This window comes from Rhinolophus sinicus, chromosome 18 (genome assembly GCF_057876585.1).
Source record: "Rhinolophus sinicus isolate RSI-liver-muscle chromosome 18, RSI-T2T, whole genome shotgun sequence".
Taxonomy (NCBI): domain Eukaryota; kingdom Metazoa; phylum Chordata; class Mammalia; order Chiroptera; family Rhinolophidae; genus Rhinolophus; species Rhinolophus sinicus.
In genome coordinates this window covers 111460179-111467673 of record NC_142518.1, presented here as the reverse complement: position 1 = coordinate 111467673, position 7495 = coordinate 111460179, and the positions used below count along the sequence as shown (strand labels likewise).

General features: G+C 50.4%; 1 pseudogene; it reads right to left on the bottom strand.

Moving 5' to 3' along the window:
• Positions 1-5803: 5803 nt before the first annotated feature.
• Positions 5804-6740, bottom strand: LOC141569593 (olfactory receptor 10Q1-like; annotated as a pseudogene).
• Positions 6741-7495: the final 755 nt, after the last annotated feature.

Below are 7495 nucleotides of genomic sequence, written 5' to 3'. Positions count from 1 at the left end.
TATGGTGACGTCACTCGGTGCGCCTGCGCACACATGTCTTGCTGCCACTCTAGAAAGATCGGTCTCCTGAGGCTGCTGGGCACATGACTGTTCCCCCCCAAGCCTGCCCCGCCCCAAGCTTGCTGCTGAACCACAACTCCTGTACCAATGCCACCCTGGCCAGCCTCACATGTGACATGCTTGCTTAGTGCTGTTCCCCGTCATAGCGTTCTGGAAATGAGTCAGGAGCGTCTAGCCAAGGCCAGGCCTGCCCCTCTTTCTGTACTCCAGAGATGGCCTGAATCTGCGTGGACTGGGCATGACCCAGCCCTGGGGCTGGGGTGAGGGGTTCCAGCAGGAGGCAGTGCCTGTGCTCGGAGCCCCCCTACCCAGTCCCTGTGGGAGCCGGGATGGATGGGCCTTGCTCCTTCAGCACCATTTCTCACTCCCGGCACTATTACTCTTTGGTGCCAGCCAACCTGGGACAGAAGGGATGCTGCTGCCAGTGCTGGGGTGGCCGCCAGCCCTACCACCTCTGTCTAGGGCTTTCTCAGCTCCAGGTACACACACTGCCATGCCTCCACTCAGCATGCTTGGACCTGGGCCGCCCCAGGTGTCTGGAGTGACCCGCTGGTCACAAGGGCTGCAGGAGTGTGAGCACCACCCCCGGGACAGCTCCTAGTCGCTTTGCCCTCTGCTAGCACATCCCTCATGGGCTTTCCCTCCCCCAGAGCAGTCTTGTAGTTGTCACAGGGGCTGGAGGTGCCAGGGCCCTCAACTGGGACGGGACCCTGTGTCTGCTGGCCTGCTGAGTGCTGGTCTACTTCTTTGTCGGCAAGAGGGTCAAGTCAACAGGAACGGTACAACTGGAGACACGGAGGGCTGGGGGTGATGGCAGGGCTGGTGGGCAGCATTGCCTGGGGGTGGGGTCTCTTTATCCATGCTGCCTTGCTGCGCCCAAGTCGGGGGTGAGTAGATGCGGTGTTGTGTCCCAGGGATCTGGGGCTGCTCACCTGGCATACTCAAGCTTGCCCATACCCTGCCCCATGCACTAGCACAATGGCAGGGGTCTGAGGTGGACACCAGCCAGGAAAGGGATCGCGGCTTGCCTCCCACCTGCCAGCTTAAGGCTGATGCACTTGCCACATCTCAAGTCTTCCATGTAGCGGCTTCACTTGCCCACCTCAGTGTCACTCCAATCCCGAGACAGCCGGGTGGACCCTAGAAAGTCATCCCCCACACCCTGACATCAGCTGGACAGATGAGGCTGGGTGAGGGGGCAGGGGCAGCGGGGACATTCTTACTGTGCTAAAAGCCACTGCAAACATAGCAATAAAAACATGTCATTTTCCAAAGCTGGCTCCTGCTCCACCTCTGCTTGTCTGGGTGGGGGGGGAGATGGGACTGGAGGTTTTCGGGGAGGCCTCCCCACCTCGAGCTGCTTTCTGGGGCAAGCATTTGTTCTGAGGGTGTGTGCCCCCACCTGTTCCAGGACCTGGGGAATATAGAGCAGGGGAGGCAGCAGCAGAAAGCCTTTTCCCCACGGAGCTGACATACTTGGGGAGAGAGGACAACAGTATGCGAAAGAGGAGCACGGAGCAGGGCAGGTGGGTGAAGGGATTCAAGAGAAAACACAGGGAAGAGTTGTTAGCAGGTCAAAGCCACAGATTCCAGGAAGGACTAGATGTGCAGGATGAAGAGGTGCTGACAAGGAGGGCCTCCAGGCTCTGGCATAACTGGGTCCTACTGACATGGGGCCGTTAAGGGAAAAACCAGTCTGAGCAGATGAAGAGCTTTGACCTGCTAATGAGCTCCTTCCTGTGCTTTCTACATATCTCTAGAATCTTCATGCTTACCATCATCTGCAGGGTGCCTATTCCCACTGAGCCTCTGGGCCCCCGCACCCCTTCATGCGCTCTGACTTGGAGCTGCTGGGGTAGACACACCTGGACCCGATGCCAGCAGTCCCCTCCAGCTCCTTGCCCATCCTCCTTTTCCTGCCTCCATCCAGCCGCTGCACAGCGTGGGCCTGGGAATGCAGGGGAGTTTGCACCCCTGGTTACAGCTCTCTGCCAATGCAGCCAAGTGTCACTGGGTAAATGCCTCTCTCTCCTGTGTTTTGGAGGGACGACTCTGAGGTGGAAATAACTGCTGAATGAATGAAATGGGAGTGGGAAAATGAACACTGGTGTATTCAGCTGTTGTTCACTATCTCAGTGACACATGGGTGGGAAGTGTGTGAAGGAATCCATCTACGTTATGCTACATATTTGAATAGTATATGAATTATTCATAATGGGAAGGCATTTGTGTATCATACACACAATAAAATCAAAACGAAAAAACTAGAAGAAAATTTAGATGAACTTTATTTGATTTTGGGGTACGGAAAGACTTTTCTAAGCCTAATAACAATGGAATAATAATAACCAATGACACCCATTGAGTAAGTACCACGTTCTAGGCACTGTTCTAAATACTAAACATGAATGAGCTCGTTTCATCCTGAAACACACCAACCTTTTCATCGTGTTTATCTTTAGTAATGAGATGATACTTATCCATATTTTTCTCCTTTTTGACAATGAGCAGAGATTACATGTGTTAGCAGAAAATAATTACAAAAGTTTTTCAGCAGTTGTTGTTTAGGAAACAACTTCTAATGAGTTCCCAAGCGAACTACATTGCTGAAGTTTTAATTATCCTGTTCTATGCAGTGGAAGGAGATCTTCCCTTTGAAAGTGCTTCCAATTGGCACCTTTTCTTGATGCAATTAAAGGACTGTGATGAAGTCCCAGGTTCCCCGAGCCTGGAGCCCAGGGTAACGACTGCGGGGCCAGTGTGGCGCAGCCCTGTGTGTCTTCATCACTTTGAGCTGCTTTCTAAATCCCACACATAATGCTCATCCTACATGGAGAGTTATTCCTCTAGAGGGCACCTGACAGTTTACTTCATCAGCATTTCATCAATATTGCACAAGAAAATATTTTGCCCTTGTACTCCTCCCAAGTATTCAAACATATGTTCACCTGTGTGCATGGACACAGAAAGTCCATGCACATGCAGCTAGATTCTCAGGAGGCCCTTAGCACCTCACAGCCTCTCCTCTCCACAACACCGGCCCGAGCCTAAACATTTCTGGCTGTGGAGCGGTTAAGGCCTTTGCATTTCTGAACCAAAGAAGACTTGTTCAGAACATAGGAAATGTAGCTAAAAACACATTAGGCAAAATATGTAGAGACTAAGGCTAAGAGGTGACAGAGCCAGGAGTGTAATTTCAAGGAAAGTGATGGTTAAATCAACAAGGATCTTTTTGCCAGTTGCCAGATACTTCTCTGGGCAGATACTTCTCTGTTGTCACCATCTTTTTCAGTGACTTTGTGGCCTTGGTGCTGACCAAAGAGCAAATAGGGTTGGGCGCTAAGGACAATGATTCACATGGTTCCTGTTGCACAAGATGTGCTATTCTGGTGTCTCTGAGGGACTCTGCTGTGGAAGATGGGGTCATCCCCTAGGCATGACGAGGGAGGGGGAGGAGCTGCAAATCGAGGAAAGCAGACAAGGTTGGAAATAACTGATGCTCATGGTGGTTTTTGGGTGTCAGTTAGGAATGCTTTCGGGGGTGAAACTATAAGGAAATATATTGTTGACCGAACATGAAGCCCAGAGGGACATGGTCATCGTATTGGTTTAGTTGTCCAATGAAGGGACATCAAGGACCCAGGCGCCCCTCCTGGCACTTTTAACAGAATGTGGATGTTCCTAGGTTTGGTGTTGGGACAAGTCACTTTTTCCTACGAATAGCTCCTAAGCATTGTGTTAAAAAAAAAAAAGTCATTTTTGTGCCTAATCCCCCAGGTTAATTCGTGAGCTCCTTGAGGCCAAGGAGTGTGTCTTATGCTTTTGTGTGTCCCCAGTGCTATGCCCAGCGCCTGGTATATGCAAGGTACTCATTCATTTGTTCATTCGTTGAAGAATCATTTCCCGCTAAATGCCATTGTTACCGGGAAAATGACGTTGAAACACTGGCTCTTGTCTTCCTGAAGGAAAGACTTCAATCGAGAGACAGAAATGTGTGCAGCATGGACAGTATAAGTTTATTAGTAAACGAGAATACACTCTGAGACATGGAGTGGGCTGACCCGAGAGAGAGAAGCGGCCTCGCCTTACATTGCGTCAAGGCTTGGATTTTTACGGGTAGAATTGCCTCCCCCATCTCCCTTCTCTTATCTCTCCTTCTTCCCCTGAGGTGCCTAGTCCTCTGGCGTTTAGCAATGCATTTCTGTGATTTAGGGACATGTGTAAACACATCCCCTTGGTTTCGTGGGTGAGGGGACTTACCCATCCCTTTGGGGTATGTGAAAACCTGGAGTCTTGTTAGGCTAGTGAGGGATTGGTGACAAACAGGATGTGTCGATAAGCAGGATGTCTTCTTCTCTGAACAATGCAATCCTTTGATTTAGGGCATCGGTAAAACATCCCCTTGGTTTTGGGGGATATGTGAGCACATCCCTTTGGGGTCTGTGAGAACCTGGAGTCCTGTTGGGCTATAAGATATTGGTGACAAACAGGATGTGTCCTCCTGCCCTTCTCTGACTTCTAACAACATATCTCTTTGATTTAGAGGTATGTGTAAACCTCGAGTCCTGCTGGGCAGCTGCCAGGGGTCTTGACCCAAATAGGAGCTGCAGCAAGGGGCTTTCTAACCGGGGCTAAATTTCTCCTTCTCCTGCTCATTTCCACCTACCTGCCTATCCTACCACTATGATGGAGGAAAATGCAGGGATCCTTGGCACTTAGCCCAGCCTGTGGGGCAGAAGTGAGGTCAGCAAACACTTTCTTGAGATCATTACACCTGACCTGAGCTCCTGAATCACAGAGGCTTCAGCTCAGCAGGATATTGAAGGCTTTCACTCCATTAGCAAGTAGGGTTGAAGATATGCCAAAGCTCTTGGGGGCTAAGAGTTCAATTACTGCTTACTGAGTACCCATTACGTGTCAGGGGCTGGGGTGACAGAAATTAATCATCATTCTTCAAGGAGCCTTCAAGGAGCCTCCAGGCCAGTCAAGGAGACGGACACATTATTTCAGTACTGGATGATGAGTAAACACTTGGGCCACAGTGGAGAGGTATCTCCTCAAGCCCCGCAGGTCAGGTTGGAAGAGGGGCAGTCTGCACAGGCTGCCAGGAGCAAGTAGACCTTTAACCAAAGGAAGGAGAAGGAGGAGTCACCTGGCCCAGAGTCCAGAAGGGGGGCAGACCGTGAGATGCCTCAGGGAAAATGGTGAGTAGGATGGGGGTGGAGCAGGTCACAGGTGCCCGGTTGCTGTTGGTGTTGCTGCTGCTTTGGTTTGCATTGTTGGGTCACAAGTGATCTCTAGGTCCCTTTCTGGTGATGCAGGATTCGGTTTCTGGGCTGCCTCTGCCTTTCCACCCCTTTACTTTACCTACTTTAGACTTGGGAGCTCCTTGTATTTTCATCCCCATTAACTCTTAGGCCAGAGAAGTGGCTGCTTTCATGTTTTGTTTGGGTCATCTTATGCCCTTCTTCCTGTCAGTGTTCATGTCTCTGACAGTGTTCCAGATGGTGGATGTAATTGTCCATGAGGGGACAGCAAAACACCCCAGAACTACTGCATTTTGGACAGCCTTAGGAATCGTTGCATCTCTCTGGCCACAGAGAAGGGGGTGGTAAGGTTCAAGTGCCCTCAAAACCATGGAGCAGCCCTCAGAGGGAAGAGTGGAGCCACAAGGATGCAGTGAGATGAGCAACTGGGTTCTTGTGAGGGGCCAGATTAGTCCTGATGGACCCCACTTTGCCCTTCACCTGGCATTGGACTCTCCCCCCTTCTGGCTGTGGCTCTGCAGGAGTCTCCTGAGGGCACCCTTGACTTTCCTTGTTCCTGAGACTATACAGCATGGGGTAGAGCATGGGGGTCACATTGGTGTAGATTAAGGACACGATTTGGTCCTGCTTGACTTGGGGCAAGTGTAAATAAATATTGCACAGCCGTAGTGCAGAAAAGACACCAGCAGGTGCCCGGCACAGGTGGAGAAGGCTTCGCTCCTGCCCTCAGCCGAGTGCATTCTGAGGATGACAGGGACAATGAATCCATAGGAGAACAGTATCAGCAAGAAGGAGATCAACAGGATGAGCATGCAGACCAGAAAGATGGCAATCTCATTGGCTTGCGTGTCCGAGCAGGCCAGGAATAGCACAGCAGGGATGTCACAGAAGAAATGATTGATCTCACGGGACCAACAAAAGGGCAGGAGGAAGATTAGCTTGGTAAGAGTGAGTGAGAGCACAAAGCCACTGACGCATGCCAGAGCCAGAATCTGCAGACGGGGGCCCTGGTGACAATGAATGTGTAACGCAGGGGGTTGCAGATGGCTACAAAGTGGTCATAGGCCATCACGGCTAGGAGGAAACACTCTGGCCCTCCCAGGACAATGAAGAGGTGCATTTGCAAGGCACAGCCCAGGATCAGCATCCGCTGGCTGCTGGACAGGAAACTGGCCAGCATGTTGGGGACAATGACCGATATATAGCAAATTTCAATGGTGGACAGATTGTGAAGGGCGTCTGGAGGCAGAAGTCAACAAGGGTGATGAGCACAATGGCTGTGTGTTGTGCTAGGGTGACAAGATGCATGATTAAAAAGAGTCCAAAAAACACAATTTGCAGTTTGGTCAGATCCCCAGAGCCCAAGATAATAAACTCAGAGTTCAAGGTGTACTTTTTGCGCAGTGTGGCCATCCTACATTCTCCTCTGTAGAATGCCTGGGCTGGAAAAGGCGATTTTCTAGCAATTCTCCAACTCATGGGAGACCCTGGAGCTCTTTCCTCAGACAGGAGTGTAGCCAGCTTTCCAGGACCTCCTTTGCCAGGCTTGGCCCTGGTCTTCATTCTATGAGCTTCTTGAATTCTGCCTCATGTGCACTGAGAATGGAGAACTGCTCACTGTGATGTCACTTTTGAGTTATTACAAAAATGAACCAACATGAGGAATGTCTACACATGGAGTTGTTTTTCGTAGACGCTAATGAGAGTCTTTCTGTCTACATTTTGAAGAGTTGTCTAAGGGTGGGGGTGGAGGGCTCAGCTTGATGTTACTAAATAGGTTTAAAGGAGACTGGACCTGCAGGGTCATTGACCTTATAGGGAGTTCCTGTAGGATATCACATCTGGCGTGTTGATATTCAACACACTTTTGACTATGCATTGGCTATATTGTCCCACCTTTATCTGCCATCCTCCTAAACTCCCAGGATTCCCACAGTCAAAAGGCTGTGAACACAATGCCCAGAGAGAAAGAAGTGTAACCAGCACTAGTGGCTGCCTCTCCTGTTTCAGCCTCTCAATTGCAGGGAGGCCCCAGCTTATGTGTCACCTCCTTCCAGATATCTGCCCTGATGCCTGGCCTGAGTTAGTTCCTCCCTTAGGTATCAACAGCACTCTGGGCCTCCCAAACCATATTACTCACCACTGAGTCTTGTAATTCTTTGATTATT